Raw genomic sequence first — 17812 nt, forward strand, 5'->3', positions numbered from 1 at the left:
TTCAAAAGATAGAAAATCTACTATTCCCTTTCTAATCATTTCTAATGATTCATTGCTCTTATTAAAAGTTTGCACCTTAGAGTTTGTCGTTAACTGATTTTTATCTCTGTATATTGTCAACACATACTGCCTTGAAAATGTTTTGCTATGTCTGGAGTATGAAAACAGTCATATAAAATCAACTGTCACATTACAGATGTAAAGATTATTTTCAGGAAAGCACATTTTATTCAACCAAGTTTGAACTGAAGTTAAAGGAGGTAGAAAGTAACCGTATAGTACCAGTTAAGAAGGTAAACCATGTTTTGCCCAACATATTTGTGGAGAACGTACACAGAAATCATGTGTTTATTATTATAAACACATGATTATGCGTGGGATCCTGATAGATTCATACCGAATGCAGCAATCACCGAAGAGCCAGGAAGTCTAGTTGAAACCAACCTATTATTTGGAGTATTTATAAGAAAAAAATCTGTCTGCTCTGAAATTGTATTTTGTTTTCTTTTTAGCGCTACATAAAGAGTATGACAGTCTTAACTATAGTATTTGATCATTTTAAGTGCTTGGACGTAAAATTTTACTCATGGGCATAACATATCCATGCCAGTGCTCTACATAAGACATATGTTATTTTGCAATACTGGTTTAACTATGTATTACCACTTAAGCAGGCAAAAAGATTATTCGGCAATCACAAGCATTTCATTAAATATTTTAACCTTGGTACTACAATTGTCCATATTAAGATAAAAGAATAATATGAATTATGGGCTGTCTCAAAGAGCTGTGGAGCCTCATTTCCCCTTAGTTCATGGTCAGGGGAGACATCCGACAGTCCTTTGGAGCAGGTACATCACTTCTGAACTCAGCCCAGATGCCGAGAGCTCAGCCGTGGCTTGACCGCAGGCTGCCGGCACAGGGCACAGCTCTCACACCTGGAGCTGCACCCGCCTTCACCGTAGAGCTGCAGAGACTGGATCGGGGGCAAGCTGAGCATTTTGGAAACTATGTGGTTGGCGCTTTGCCTCCTTGAACTATGCACGCACCAAGTACTACACTGCAAGTATAGGCTAACTAGGGTAAGAAAGAGTTTGACTGAAGAGTCCAACATTTTCTCAACATATAGCAGCACATAGCCAAGTGAACCCAAAACTTGGCAGAAAAGCAATAGGTTTTACACTGTCCTATCACATCTACTTCTTTTTTTACATGTAATTTTAAAATACTAGCGGCTTCTAAGTTTGTGCACATTCCCAAATCCCTTTGTAAGCCTTAGTCCTAAGACCCGCCATGCCTCATCTCTTGATGTCACTATTTTTCAGACCCACAGTTCAGGGAAGAGCAGATGCGGGCTCCGGTCCCAAGGCACGGCGATATGGTAGTGCTGCTGAGGATAAACCAGCCAGGGGAGGCAGTTCTTTGCTTGCAAAGCAGCACCTTCCCCTTACACACCAGTTCCTTTCCAGATGTAGTCCATTATTTTCCTCCCTTACACATGGCACTTGAGAGGCCAGTGCATACTTCCTCATTCTTTAGCATAGGGCCAGTTAAAAGATATTGGATGCAACGCCAGCTGAGCTGGAGGTTCAGTCCTTTCTGTGACTGAACCAAGTTCTTTTCATCTAGCATTGCCCCAAGAGCAGACGCAAGCAGCATTGCTGCTCTCAGGTTTCTGACAGATCAGAAAGCCTCTTGTTCTTTGTATGCCCAAGCTCTCTGTGGGACAGCACCTACCCTCCACAGCCTTCTCGCAAGAAGGGTCAGTGTTGAAGGAGCTGTTTAGTGCACTGGTTTTAGGCAGTATGCCTTCCAGTACTAGAGATCACCCGTACCATTCTAATTTTGGCACGGGGAACATCAAGAGCTTGGATGTCTCACCAGACTCCAGCATCTACTGATGCAACACCTGACAGAGAAGCAGCAGTGGATGGGGTGGCCTCTCCTGCTGGAGGTGTTCTCCCCTCTTTGCTAAAGGCAGCTCAGGGCACCATGTGTCAAAAACAGTTCTCCTGAAGCACGTGTTGGTTGAGGCAGCCTCTTTGATGAGTAAAGCACAACAGTGCGTTCTCTAGATAATGGAAACATTTGTACCATTCACACACGTCAACCAGATACATTTTCCTGAAATCAGTGTCCTGTCACATACACAGACTCACACTATCTCTCTCCCCTCACACTGGCACGCACAAGGAGTAAGTCAAAGAACACAGGTTTATTTTCTATTATCCAGTATGTCCCTGAAATGTGAGTAGTATACATGGCAGAACTGCACAGCTTTCTAACACGTCCAATTTTTACCACATCTTAGAGATGTAACTGCACCTGCTGAAAAGACTACACGGCCACCAGCTCCTCAACAACCCTCCTGTCAACACACCACCCTTCCCAGATACGCCGTCTGGGCAGCTGGTCTGTGCATTCCCTGCCCTTTCATCAAAATGACCCAGGGTGCTAGTTAACTAATATTTGATAACATGATTAACTTTGGTTGAAATAAGTCTTGGTGTGCTCAGGGAAACAGTTCAGTTTGCTTCCCTAGCAGGGGCAATAACCTGTGGGAGAGAGCGAGCAAGCAAGCGTGCATGAAGCCGCCTCCTTTAACCAGCACAGCTGCTGACAAAGGAGGCTGTATCTCTTGCCTTCTCTGAAGTTAATCCCAGCAGTTTAAAGCAGACTTGTGAAAAAAACGTGAATCTGAAGTTACTCTAAAATGCTACTCCAAGGACACATTAGTTCCACTAGAGTCAAAGTATAAGCCAGACGCAATAGGTCGAGTTCTAGTCGAAGAGATTGCAGAGAAAGTAAGAGCTAATAATTCTTAATTTGGCATAACATGACATTCCCAACAGCTTCTGTCTCTCCTTCCAGTAATTGCATCTTGGCAGTGTACATATTAAAAAAATCGTTGCACAAAAGACATTTTCTGTTGGGAAAAAAAAGCAAAAAAAAAAAAAAAGAAAGCACCTTTCTTTGTAATAGTGTCATTCTGAAAACTGAAGACACTTTCACTGAAAGGAAAAATACGCCGATCAAAACACGAAGGGGACAAAACCTCATTCATTCCTTATTTGTTTAAGAATTACTAAAAAGAAACATTTTTGCAGGAGGCTAAGGCAACAGTAATTTAGACAATAATAAATCGAGCATTGTAAGAATAACTATTCCATTGAATAAAAGAACTCTGGCAAGAAACTTTTCACATGGCATTCAACAGACATTCAAATAAATGAATGAAGTATGCAAGTTAAATTACTTCAAAAATACTTTCCAGCAGTTTACCATAATGACAACATTGTGTAGAAAGATACAATAGCTCTTTGTAGCCTAAAAATTGTCAGTTTTATTTTACAAAGATGACTTCCAAAAGCATCTTGTCATGACAATCAAGTTTTGAGGAAAAAACAACCTATCATTTGATAAATAGATTAAATTAACTGTCATTAAAACCACTTAGGCACTCCTCCTTCCTCCTATCCTTCTCATCTCGGCAGGAACTGATAAGAAGATTTCAGGGAGGCTCAGTCATTGATGGCAGGATCTAGAAAAGAAACAATTTTGCATACAGTTATCGTTCGCATTCACAGCTTCTAGTTACTGTATTTCACTAAGCTGCACTTAATTGGCTTCCTTCTGCCACTGGCATGAGCACAATGGACCATCTACTTCATACAAATCACCAGTCACTGCTGCAATTACACCTTATACCATGAAAATATTGTAGTGGTTGCATCCTATCACGTTAATAGTGCATACAAAGGTAACATTAACAAGGTCCTATTATCCACAAACTATGAATTGCTAATACCAGCCAGTGCATTAGCCAGTAGGAATCAGACATTACTCATTATCATGCACTTCATTACTTATGGGACATGGTTGAACTTCAAACTGGTAGATTTCTCTGTAACTTCTGGAAAATACACCACTTGTCCACAGAAATGTACGACCAAAATAAGCGAAGGATCAGATGCAATGGTTACAACAGAATTTGTGAAGAGGAAAACTACAACTGCATGTTTTCCAAAAAAACATTATCCAAGATCTTCTTTGGCTAAGCAAGCAGCTTCTTTAAGAGGAAAGAAGGGCATGGATTGGTCAAAGAAAAAGACCTGAGCCTTGCATAATCAGACTAACTCCTGTGCATCCCCGGAAGGCTGTGTGCATGGCAACTCCACTTCCAACATACAAAGTAATTAATTGTATGCCCACATTAAAGCTACCATGGCATACCTCCACCTTGGCAGATTTCTAGCTGGCTTTAATCTTCTCCATCTTCCACGTGCCAGGTTCCTCACACCAACTGGCCCTCAGTGACAGCTGAGTTTTTAATGCCATACACCACCTTGATGCAAACAGGTTTTGCCCTTTCTTACACCTTTCGCTAGACTACGCTGCCATTTAGTCACTGCACTGACATAACAACTACACTTTCTTCTACTGCACTGCAGCTGTACATCTACTAACGTGACAACGGGAAGTGAGGGTCTTCATTCCTACAGGAACGTAGCTGCCTTTTTGGTTAGCAACTTGCATCCTTTTTCATGCCGAGGACAGAGCATATGGTCCTTCGAAGGGACATCAAAATAAATATGACAGGTCAGTGCAATCATCATACCGAACGAATTCAAACGATGCCATATCTAAAATGAAATGTGTGCACATAATAAAGATTCAAATGACAAAAAAAATCCCCTACCCTTTATCCCTCTCTGAATTATTTATGAATTCTGCAACTCCAGCTGTTGCCACTAGCCCAAGGACATTACTTCATTTTGGGAATGACACTTCATATTAAAAGATAAGTTAACAAAACAAAACAAAAAGAGGACACTGTGGACCTTCCTTAAAGGCCACAGCAAAGCATAATACATCTTTTCCCAGCATATACAAAAGAAAATAATCAACAATCAATTCAGTTCATGTTTCTCAACTTATTTCCATAATTCCAGACACAGATTTCAATGCTCATGCATTAAGTCAGCCATGCTTTTTTAAACCATTGCAGTTAGGCTAGACTGTCAAAGCGTCCTGGATCCTCCTCGTATTTTTTTAGGGTTATCTCCCTCTAGCAGTTCACCATAAACCATATGCCACCATACGCCACCATACCAAAGATTCTGCAATACTATCGGCACTCAAGTTAGTGAAAGCTTTTAGTACATAATATGGTCGTTCCAAGAAAATGTGAATATTCTGCATATATGGAATTGCTTTTGATAAAATTTTTTTCATAAATTAAAACAAATCGGAAGCAACAACTTCAACAGGTGTAGTTTAGGGCACAAAGAATTGGTTTCAACTAACCAGGACATTTAGATTAGCAAATTCTACATAATGCTGCCTGCCCACTTACGGACTGCTCCAATTCAGGTTCCATCACATATTAGTTCTTAGATTTCAAACAAACAAATTGAGGTGGGGGGGGATTCTTAGCCAGTAAGCATGATTTCCATCACCTACATTTACATGCCCTCTCCCCTCCCACACCCCTTCCATCAACTAAAACAAGTTCTTAGTTTATCTGTAAAGCAGAGAACACAGAGGCAGAATAAATAGGAAAAAAGAAAGAAAAAAAAAATCAACCATTGGTTTTGGTTGCCACCTTGATAGTGGAATCTGACGATTAAATAGGTATAGAGATCTGAACTGTTGTTACACAAAAACACCCACACCATTAACATTGCACCACCTTCCCACTACAAGAACGTACTGAGATGCTGTCTTCATGTCAGGCCTGAAATGAACTGAAATGGGTCAAAATTTGCAAGTCCCCAGTTGTCGATGGACATACAACCCCTAAGTATTAGCCCTTCACGATTTACCAACAGCCTCTTCTCCGCCACAAAGGAGATTACTCTGTTCTTACCCATGACCTTCATTTCACAGTGTTTTCTGCTTTTACTTTTACCTAACTGAACTGTCCCAAACGACACAAGAACTTTGAACTGATTAATGATTTGGAATTGTTGTTTGTTTTGGGTTTTTTTTCTTCTCCATAGTCACCTGAAAGTGGACTAGCAATTGTAGCAGTTCTAACGCTAAAAGGAGATGTGTGAATAAACTTCAGAGCTTCCAAGGTATCATCAGCAGAAATCTCTGGTATCACCCACAAAGCTTGCAAGCCATTTGTCAGCTTCCTGCAGCCGAGAATGCACCATTTGCCATTAGTGCTAAGCACATAGTTCAGGCCCGAACCAGAATGCCAGGCAGGCGGGTATTTAATAAGCAAACTTGACCCTGGGAAAGGCAGCAAAGCAAGAGATGTTACCTGTCTTGCAAGTGAAACAAGCCAATGGCTTGCAAGCACAGCCCACTTGGTTTTAGCTGTCAGCAGTACCTCCAGCAGTATCTGCTTTTGTTCAGTTTGATACCACTGAGCTCATGCAGTGTTATTCAGGAAAAGGAGATGTAGTTAAAACAAACATTTATTTGCCCTTCAGTCTGCGTCAGAACTGGCATCCAGCCCTGAACAGTCTCCCTCTTCCTCGCTACTGTGGGAAAGCTACCAAAAGAGGACCTTCCCTTCCCATCTCCTGCTGTTGGCCAAAGAAACAAAAAGGTACAGAAACAAAGAGAACAGGCAGAGAACTTGGGATATGTAAAATACCACTGAGCAGTCAAATGTTACCAGTTGAACCATAATTTCCACCAAATATTTCAGGTTATTACTCCCTTACCATTAAGGATTCTCCAATATTTTGCAAATCCCAGCTGTTACGCACAAACCCTCTCAAAACTACAATTATTTACAGTTGTAACCCGCTCAAGTGTACATCACATTTTTCTGAAAATTAACAAATTAAAAACAGGAACATATCTCACATTCCAAGGTTGCCATTTAACTCTCAATGCCACAGGTTCTCAAGTGCCTCCTGAAATACTTTCTAGCTGTGCTAAAGGAATGACATTTGGAAAAATCACCTGTGTGCTGACAGGAAAACATCCTTCTGAAGATTTTCACAAGCTAGTTGGATGCAATTGAAATCAGTCCTCAGAAAATAAGGAAAGTCGTCTTCGTGCCCAAACATGCTCGCTAAATGCTTCTGGCTATGACATTATTTCCTAATTGGCACATTATACACAAACACCTCAAGAAAATATTTTTTTGCGTATGTCTGGATTACACAGCTATTTATACCCAGTGCTTTTGCAGAGCCTTCCAATATTGCAAAATGCTCTCGAATACAAATGACAAATTGATCCTTTCAGAAGATAATTTTTTTTTAGCATTCGATATTTTTAATGTTAAAAAAATTGTACCTCAACATGGTCTTTAATCTAATCCTTACCCTGAACAACTGAAGTACATCTGTATTAATCTATTAGATGCTTTTCCACACCACACCTATGGCACTGCATAAATTACTGTAATTTAAATGAATTACTGCTTGAAAATTCTCATTTGGTAAGAAACATGCAGTGTTACAAGGCACCAGAAAGAAAAATGTGCACCATGGTAACTAAGTTTTATAACACAGTGTATCTAGGTTCTCATAAACCAGCTATTCTAAATTGTTAAAGGACAAGAATATTAGACTGATCACATAGAACACACATCAATATGTCCAAGAAGTCAATAATATGAAATTAAATCTACAGTTTATTTAGATACATTTCCATGCCCATATATGCAGAATCCACTTTAAAAATGCCATTAGGCTGGCTGAAGAATATTATTGCAAGAGACATTAACACCAATAGTAATTCTATCTCTGCCCTGGATAACTTGCATTTTTCTCTTTAAATGTCTGATCTCCTGAAATGCATTGAAGAAAAAAAACTTGGGGGGGGGACCAAACCCAAACAGAACCCCTCCCCAAGTTCTTTTCTTACATTATTCTGCGTATTACTACTGTTTAAGGATGACTTGTTTAAGACTGCACATTTCAACTACCTAACAGTAAAGAATGAAAAGCTTCTTGCTACAAGCTAAAAAGAAAGTCTTTACCATGCTCCTTGAAGAGCTCATTTTCACATTACTCAGGCTTCATTATGCTGAATCAATATTCGTTTAGTCACTGGGGTTATTGACATATTTTAAAATAAAAGTATACCCTTCAGCTACTGCACTCATTACGGGTAATTTGTCTTGTCAGGGAGCAGGGAATATTATCCCAGTCTTTCAGGGGCTGACAGCCCATGGAAATACCTCCCCTTGGTTACAACTGTAAATAATTTTAAGGTAAAATATTGAAAAATCAATGACTGTTTCCTGCAATCTGTCACAAACAAATCAATCATAATCTGCGCAGCCAGAGAGTATGATTTGAAGGAGATGAGAGCAGATGTAATTCTTGGCTGGAATCTCTCATTTCAAAATCACTTCACATAATGGTGTCATCATTTAAACACTTAGCAGTCACTGCAACTGCCACTCATAACATCTAGTTGGACAAAACCGCAAGGAAGAGGAGGAGAAATGCCACTGCTGTTATGTAAACAAACACTTCATTTAAATGGTTGCAACATTAGCAAATTTCACAGATGTAACAGCTAGGCTTGTCTCTCCGCCAAAGTCCAAGATGCTTTTCTTTCTCAGTGGAAGATGGTCTATAAATTAGCCTCTCAAAATGCAAAGCATTTTAAAACAAAACTAGGCTTCACAAAAGGTGAGTAATAATATCTGGTACTAATATGATTTCTAAAAATATTTCAATTTCATTCACTCCAAATTGCTCATAACAGAATTACGCATCAAATTCTCAAGAGATTAAGGAGAATTGTCTGAGGTACCTTTGTCTTTTTAAGAGCAATAGGGATTTCAATGCTTCTTTGTCCTCTACATATTACATTTCACATCTAATTTTCATTAAGCACACACCAACTCAACTCTAGTGTAGGTAACCACTGCAGAGTACAGGGGAAAAAGTCATAACCTTCATAAATTAATTGATAATATATTTTCAACTTGCACTCAAAGAGATTAACTGTTGTATATGGAATTACATTTGTATAAAGGATCAATTTATACATAAAGAATTAACTACTGTGCAGTCAAAATGCTATAAACTGATCTTTGTAAATGTGAATCATTTGTGTAAAACTAATCTATTTTTATAGAGTAACACTAATGCTTGGACTGAAATTATTTCCTCATTTGTCCCCCCACCTCACCCCAGACTACATTTTCACCCTGACACTACAGTGTTCGAGAGACTTCTGTGCAGATCAGTCAAGACAAAAAAGTAGCAGACAGGATGAAATTGTTGTGCAACTGCAACCATGGGCCTAAGCCTGCATTCCTTGCACAAACAAAATTCACAAATGCTCATGGAGTGTTTCACTCTGGAGTCTATAATTTGAGCTCTTAATCTTTAATGTGCAGAGCCCGTTATCACATATTCATTTTAATCACATTAACCTTACCAACTCATATTTCTGAATATTTATCTCACAACTGTGAGACTAAGAAAAAAAATGCAATCAAAAAGATGAAATTATTTTCTCTTTTCTTGCAAAAAAAAAAATCCCTTAATACTGTTTTTAAAAATGAAAGAATAGGGCATATTGTACATCTAAGTAAACCTCTCCAAGGTTTGCCTTCCTTTAAAGCAGGCTTTAAGTCTCTATCTTCTACATGGAAAACACACATCTCTAACTCTTTATTGATACACATCAAAACCACTATTGTTTGTAGCAGCTGGACAGATTCTCTTTCTTAGCAAAATAAACTATTAAAAAAAAAGAAACTAAAGTCTTAGCCCAGAAGAAACAGTTGCTGCCTTAGAGGCTAAGTGCAGGAAAACTGCAAATACCAGCCGTGAAGTGAATCAGCTTATCCTGGGGAAAGGCCACTCTATTGTGAAAGGAAGCGGGAGGAGGCAGAGGGTGAGTAATCGCTAAAAACAAGAGTAGCTCCTAGAAATTAGTTGCAGTACCTCACTTTTTCCCTGGATGAGATCTATAATGAAGCTATCCAACAGAGAGACAGCCTCAGGCTCATCAGCCCTTTTAAATCTCCTCACTGGCCAACTGACACTCACAGAGGGAAGACCCTGCTTACTACATTAAGCCATTCTGGGACGAGAAGCGGCATGCCATACTGAACGTGTCGGCATCTTTCCCCAACGCCATTCCCCTGAGCCAGGTTGTTCTTTCTCATGACAATCACCTAATTAGGTGGGTCAAGAATCACGGTAGAAGAGATCCATTCTTCCTACATGCCAGTTCTCCTATTTGTAAAAATGAAGGCAATGACTCTTCCCCTCCACTGTAAGGCATTTAATAAATGTTAATAGTAATTAAGTCAGTCACATCTCCCAGACAACACTGTCAGATCTTTTCTTGCAGTATTTGAGAACTATTGGGCTCAGGAGGGAGCTCCCACAAGTTCCAGACACAAAAAGACTCGCAAATTCCATCCTTGGACGCAAGAGGTCACAGAAGGCTGCACCACAGCAGATATTTCACAACCGCTCCCCGACAAGGGAAGCCCTAAGAAGAAAGAGCAGCACATGCTGCAGCACTACAGAAGTTTATGAAGAGTTCATGGGTCAGCACTATGAGTGCTATTTTCTGCTGGGCAAAGCATTAAGGTGCTGTAACAGCTAAGAGGACTGTGAAGTCTTTCTGGTTAAGAAGTTGAACTAGCTTCAGGTTCTTGAATGAAAAGGTATTTTTCTTCATTGCATCTTTCTCAAGAAAGAAAAGTACTACAGGTTATGGAAAGAGCTGAAAAAAGAAAAGATACTGGCTTAAAAAAAGCTGGTAGCATTTCCTCTAGTACCCACCTTCTCGATTTACTGCTCTCACTCATAATGTTCATTTAAGCCACTAGTATATGTTCATTTATTTAATGCAGCTCCACATGATCACTGAACAATAAAGCAGTGCAATATTACATCATGCAATATGACTGATATTACACTATTATCAATACTCTACCTAATGCAGTTTATAAAGTCTTCATGTTTGGGTGTTAGGGAAAGAAGAATCCTGCTTTGGAATAGCTCCTGCCTTCCACCACTGTTCTTCCCTTCTTCAGCATTGCTGAGACCAGTGTCACTGAGCTCATCTGGAGAGGACAAAAAAAGAAAAAAAAAAAAAAGAGCATACTTATTACAATGCTTGTCATCTGCACCACATGATTTTCTTAACAGAAACAGGACTAAAGCTGATGTATCTGGAAACATTAATTCTGTATTTTGTTAGAGACAGAACCCAGTACCACAAAGGAAAGTACCACTACTGTAATGCCTTACTTAATGAATCATAACATACACAAAACAAATTACTTACCATTAACTCTGAATAGGACTTAATATGGTTAAAAAGAGCTGCAAGCCCAGATGCATTCTGGCTTTGTATGAAGTCTGTTCCTGTACTCAGGCAGGTACAGGATAGGATGGACTGCTGGATTCATTTTCCCCATCGTGGACCTCACTGCATCTGCCCTTGGGTGCACTCTATAAAGGCAAAAAATGGGCATATGGAGAACGGGGAACTGGAACAAAAAGATAGTATTTGTCACTAATTTAGACAGCAGATTTCTCTTACAAACAACGATTACAGACTGAGCAATGCAAGAGTTTCTTCACCCATTGATCTAGCACGTTTGTTAAATCCCACAGACACTATGTTAGTACCACATCCCACTGGACGGTGTTCAATTCTGCGTGTTCTAAGAGGCGCACCACAAACAGGTGCCTATGGAAATCAAAGATCTGTGGAATATGGAAATTTAATGGCATTTAGCTAATGAATCAGTACCAGCATTAACAACTTGCTTTTGCTCAAAAGCACAACAGTAATAAATTATCTGAGTATGGACACCAATTTAAATCTGAACATTTCGAGAAAAGCAGAGGGTTCCAGTTAGGTAAACAGAGGCACAGAGATTACATGAACAAATCTAGGTCATAGGATGTGTCAGAAACCAAGAAAACAAGCCCAGGCTTCAAGACACCTAGTCCCTTCCCTACTACCAAGTCTTCCCATCACCTTCTCAGCCAGTATAAAAGTCTCTCAGCCATTCTGCAGCCTCCTCTCAGACAACTATCTGGGGGACCTTGGTTTAAGTTTTACTTAGGGACACAGTAGCACAGTTTATACCACAGAGAATATCAGCTGAATTTTAACTGAAGCAAGAAATTAAATACTGAAATAAACTTAAGAAAAAGCAAAGAGCAAAAAATACCTTAAAAATAACTTTTGAAACCTAGGCTCTACAGAGCTGTCCTCTTCCCAAGAGACATTCATGGAACCTAATGCCTACAGAAGCTGGGAGAGGGTAAGGTCCTCCCTAGACAACAGCCAGGAAGTCAGCACAAACAAAGTAATTCTCGCATCGTCAATATCATAAAGAAGTTGTAGGCACCTTTTTATAATGACAGAGTATTCTTAATAAAAGCTTCAAGCAGTTTTTATAGCTGCATATTATCCAATGAAACCAGTAATAAACAGCACTGTAGCATTATTTAGTGCAACTCCAATACGCCAAGAGTCACAACCTCAGTTTTATTTATCACACAGGCTAAAATGTTAGTTCTTGGCTTTACAGTAGCAGCCAAGCCTGTAGCTATTTTATCCCAGCACATCGCCATCTGGATATTGATACTTTGCTACGGGATATGAAAGAAGAGCATAGTTACCTAATACAGCTTAATTGAAAACAGAGGACCTACATATTATACCATGCATTATTCTATACAAAATTAAATCTGAACGGTATGAAAAGTTCTGTAGATGTCAGCAGAGAATATTTCAGAGGCAAACACTGGGTTCTTGATCTGCGATAGAAATGCTGAGAAATACTGTGAAAAAGATGTGCCTATGAAAAGAAAAAGCTAGTTTTCTCTCTGTTGGGGAAAAAAAGAGAGCTCAGGAAGATGCATCTCCTTCGGGAAGAGCAGGAGAGTGATCAGTCACAAGTTTATTAGTATAGTAAACTCTGTTACGATGATCCGCATTCACCTTGAAAGGTCCAACTGGCTTGCTTTTTTCCTCAAACAATGATTTACATAAAAAAAAAGAAGATTCTGGCTCTACAAATACATTCACTTTAATCTGCAGAAAACAGCTTCAACTATCATTCGCATCTGCATTATCCACATTAAGGAACAGAAACTAAAAAGCTCTAATATTAATAAAAATCAGAAATCATGAAATGTTAAAAAGAATTCCTTGGGTGTAAGGCTAGAAAGTCTACCTGGCTTTACATTTCTCTTCAGAGAGGTAATGCTGAGCTCTCACAAATACCGGTCATAAGGACTGCAAATATATGTAAGTAAAGTAGATAAAACACAAACCCTTTTGAACACAACACTGCTATTAAAAGTCACCCACCTCTAACACCCACACTGGAAGCCAGATTCCAGCTACAGGAGGTCCCACCACACTGCAGCACCTGCGGTCGAAAGAATTTGCCACCGTATGGAAAGCTACGGGCACATGCACGTCCCATAAAACAGCACGGGGAGCCACAGCCATCCTTCCCGTTGAGGTGCTCCTCTTTCACAGTAAAGAGCCAACTAACAGTAGATGTGGCTTGCTTTAAGTGAAAAACTTGTTTAGACATGAGAGAGAGCAGTTTTTCATTTTTTCCACTAAAGTGAACCATTAGGAGAGTCTATTTTCTGCATATGCCCGTCGAACTGTAAGCAAAATAAACCCTAAAGACATTCTTAACTTAGTCCATATTGTGCCAACAAATTCAAGCAAATCGTGCTATTTAAGTTAATTACAGGAACCTTCAAGGAAACTGAAATACAGTTTCAGGTTCTCCCATGATACCGTCAAGACCTTTGGAGTTACATGTTCAATACAATAACTATGTGCTTAAAAGGCTTGCCAGCTGCACTTCTGTGTATGGTTTTATTCCACATACTAAACAGGTTTGCTGATGCAATTTAAAAAAGGACTGAGACTGATAATCAGGTTTCTTTTAGCAGACAAAAAGTGATTTTACATAGAAAGGCTTGCCAAGAAAAACAAAAGCCTATCTAAGCTACCTAATACCCAATTGCTAGACACAGAAGAGTTATTCTAGGTGTTCGCAAGTTTACACCTCGGTCTCAGACCTCAAACACAGAGAGTGCTAACAAGTAGAGTCTCGGGGAAAGTAAGTGCAGGCAGAAGAAACAACAGAGAAGTTAAGGGTGTCTTGCAGACCTCTTCCTGAGATCATTCACCTAGGCTAAGAGTCACCAAACACCGGCACTTCCACTGCAAGTACTGACCCTGTAACTCCCAGCACTTCATCTTAGGGAAGCCAGCAGCAACATGCACACGAGTAAGTATCTGCAGGAAAGCGCCCCTAAGTTTTACTGCCGATGCTTCAGCCAATATTTTAGATGCACTGTTTTAGCTCTTGCTCAGCTAATAATGTATTGATTTAACATAGAAAAACACAAACCCCTCCCTCGTCTCTGCACGCTAATTAGTTTTACTTCCATGGCAGTGCAAAGGTGAGAAAAGGAAATTTTTTTTCTCTTCATGCTTAATTAAAAAGATAAATGTTCATATATATTTATTTTGTTCTGTTACTAGTATGAGTTGTTAATACTTTTAAATATACTGTATAAGACATCTCTCAGCAGATGTTTCCAGCAGCAATTTCCACTACCATCTGAGCCTTAGTATTTTTTTTTTTTATAGGGACAACTTTACACAGAACAGAGAGTATCTGGGGGAGATTATTTTTTTATTATTATAATTTTTGTTTTCTCTTTTTTTTTTTAAAGAGGATTCCCTTTAACATCACATACAGATCTCTTGGTAATATATTCACAAATTGAAGTGGAGAAACAAATTATTCAGTAAGTGTCTAAGGTCAGGTATTCTGATAAAGAAATATCAAAAAGGTTTTGAGAAAACAGCCTCCTTCTCATGTACCCCTGTAAAACGAAAAAAAAAAGTTGAAATGATCTCCTAATGCATCTCCCTTCATAATTCATGCCGAAAGATGACATTTTCTCAGGATCTTAATTAAGATAATGATGAACACCTGTGTCGGCATTCTTTGGCAAGACAGCATTATCCATCATAATCTTTTAAGTACTCTCAAAAAAACCCAACCAAATCGTATGACGGAACCAATCTGTTGCCTCTCCTTGCACTAAGTTTTACATCTCAGACACACACAAGAACGATTAGATCTTTAAAGGCTGCAATAAAAGCAGGATCGTTAGATTTTAAAGTTTCAACAGAAAGCAGCTATTAAAGTAATTAAATTAAGGTGTATCATATCCAAGATACCCAAGTTTAACTCCATCCACTACAAGCCACCTGCAACCAAACCACTTAGAGTTAGAGCCTACCGGTGGCTGTACTTTTAAAATATAGTTTGCTGTTATTTTGAAGATCACCCTGCCTCTTCTTCCCCTCCCAGAAAGAAAACATTCACAGCTGATCCCTATTATATCTTCATGCACTAATTTATTAAGCTATTTTACACTGTACCACATATGTTTGCACACCCTAAATGAAATTATGCAAATAAAAACACTGTAGAAAAACAAACATGCAAGTTCAAATATTGCTACATTTTGGGTCACCACATTTTGTGCAGTCATATCAAATCCAAGTTCCCCTCATGTCAAAAACCCTACTGGAGTCCTACTACTAAAGTAAGCAAAGACCATTCTAAACAGCTTTGCAGGACCAGCCCGTCAGACTGAAGGCTATAAAAATAGTGACTTTAATTACTTATTAGTACAAGCTGAATTTAAATTCACAAGTCTTAATTTAAATAAAATGAAGAGCACACAGCCAGCCTATAAATCCTACCCATCGTTAAGTAAGAATTGAATGGTAAATGTTTCTTCTATTGCATTAACGGTTTAGCTTCCAGGAAATTATGACAAAAATATATAAAGTACAGAATTTTAATATCATTTCACCAGCAGCTGCACAGCAGACAGATATCAAGAACTTATCCATACCTTCAAATGTACATGCCTTCAGTAAAAATGAAGAGAAGCAGCAAATGTATCCTTAAGCCCCACATTTGTTAATAGAACTGATAGAACTACCTAAACAAGAGTCTTGAAACAAACTTCTCATTCCCCTTTAATCAAAGAGCTGAAAAGTCCTGCAAAGCAGATTAGACTTAGGCTTTCACATTTTAATATGCTTCTATCAGAAGAAGAAGTTGCTGTGACTAGTCATTCAGTAGAGCTATCAATGTGCAAATAAAGCAGAAAATAGAGACATCCTTAAGAAATGAGTCTCAAATTTGATATAAAGTGAAGGTGACAACCACAGCAATAGAACTATAAACTAAATGTTTCAATATCTTGAAGAATTATCTACAGTTCTTTTAAAACTGCAAAGAATATAATAGCGGCATAATGTAGTGAGAATGTCGGTTTGATAGACACAATCCTGATGGCATGAGAGTCCTATCGCTACTGTTTATTAATCAGCGCTGGTATTATGTTGCAATGCATGAAAGTATACATGAACTCACCAGTTTCCAAAACGTACGCCTACAGAAGCAAGATTAGTAGAACATCAAAAATAAAGAGGGTAATTTTACATGACATTAACCTTACCTCCTCCTCAAAAAAGTCAGATGCCATAGCAAGATGGTTAAAACTTCAGCTTCTCCCTACAAAGAAATGGGCAAGGAAAGGCAGTTACTTATTCTACTCACATATAAAATGAATGTTAAACGTATAAAACTTTACCAGATGATATCTCACTCCTTGAACAAGGGGTATTGTCAGAGGATTATGACAGAAGTGCTTTTGAGTGGAAAAAGAAATGCGGTGCTTTAGAGCGATAGCTAAAATTAACCCAGGGACAAATATCAGTGACACCATGCAGCTGAAAACTGATGAAAGTGCACACCTGTGTGGATTGAGCATGTAAGAGAGTGTGCCATTCGGTGTTAGACCGTTCCCGGTTACCGGGGGCAGAACCCACATGGATTTAAAGAGACGAAATACCGTACACTTCCATACAAAAAAAAAAAAAAAAAAGATAAATTTTTAAAAAAGGGGAAGAGAAAGGAGGGAAACGCCAGACAAAGCGCTGCTCGACAGCAGCACCGAGGAGGGTGCCGAGACCCACCTCGCCTCGCCGGGCTTCCATACGCCGCTCCCGCGATCGCCGCCTCGCTGCGGGGCCCAGCGCGGCCGGCGCGGCAGCGCCCTCCGGCACGGCGCAGGGGGACACCGGCCCCGGGACCGGGACCGCGGCCGACAGCGGCTCCAGCGCCGCCGCCTCCCCGGGAGCGCCCGCCCGCCGGCCGCCGGGCCCGGGCAGCCGGCACGGCCGCCGCCCGCGCGCAGAGCAGCGCCGAGGCCCGCCCGGCAGGGGGCGCCCCAGCGCGGCGGGGCAGCGCTGCCACCGGGCCCCGCGGCCCCGACGTCCGCCGCGCGGCGGGAGACGCTGCCGCCCGCTTCCTCACCTCGCCGGCCGGGGCCGGCCCGACCCGCAGCCACCACGGGCTGGGCTGGGCTGGGCTGGGCTGGGCTGAGCCCGGCCGGGCTGGGCTGGGCTGGGCTGGGCCGGGAGGCGGCCGCCTCGGCCCGCAGCGCCTCCGCGCGCCGTCCTGTCAGCACCGCCTCCGGACTCCCCAGCAACCGCGCCGCATGCCGCCACCACCCCTCCACACCCTCTCCTCCCCGCGCTGAGGGACAGTTCCCCAGGCCAATGGAAGAAGGGGAGGACCCACGGCCGGCAGGAGGCCAGCCAATCATGCGCCGGGAGGGGCGGGGGCGGGACTGGCGGGGCCACGGCCTGCTGGGTAGTGTAGTGCGGGCCGCGCCCGCCCCGCCGCCCCCGGCCCCCGGTCCTGCCGTGATCCCCCCCGAAGACACCGGGGAGAGCGCTCTCTGCCCGCCCCGCCCCGTCCCGTCCCTTC

General features: G+C 40.9%; 1 long non-coding RNA gene across 2 annotated transcripts in view; it reads right to left on the minus strand.

Annotated features, from left to right (window-relative positions):
- Nucleotides 1-3034: 3034 nt before the first annotated feature.
- Nucleotides 3035-17812, minus strand: part of LOC127021343 (uncharacterized) — a 32281-nt gene continuing 17503 nt past the window's right edge. Inside the window, exons 1-5 of one of the 2 annotated variants that reach the window (XR_007767195.1) lie at nucleotides 17017-17083; nucleotides 16497-16552; nucleotides 11242-11408; nucleotides 10888-11017; nucleotides 3035-3541 (exon numbers count right to left, since the gene is read on the minus strand). This is a non-coding gene — a long non-coding RNA (uncharacterized LOC127021343). Of the gene's footprint in view, nucleotides 3542-10887; nucleotides 11018-11241; nucleotides 11409-16496; nucleotides 16553-17016; nucleotides 17084-17812 lie in introns of those variants that run through there. The other variant, XR_007767196.1, reaches the window with a different exon arrangement.

The sequence above is a fragment of the Gymnogyps californianus genome, chromosome 12, assembly GCF_018139145.2.
Source record: "Gymnogyps californianus isolate 813 chromosome 12, ASM1813914v2, whole genome shotgun sequence".
NCBI lineage: Eukaryota > Metazoa > Chordata > Aves > Accipitriformes > Cathartidae > Gymnogyps > Gymnogyps californianus.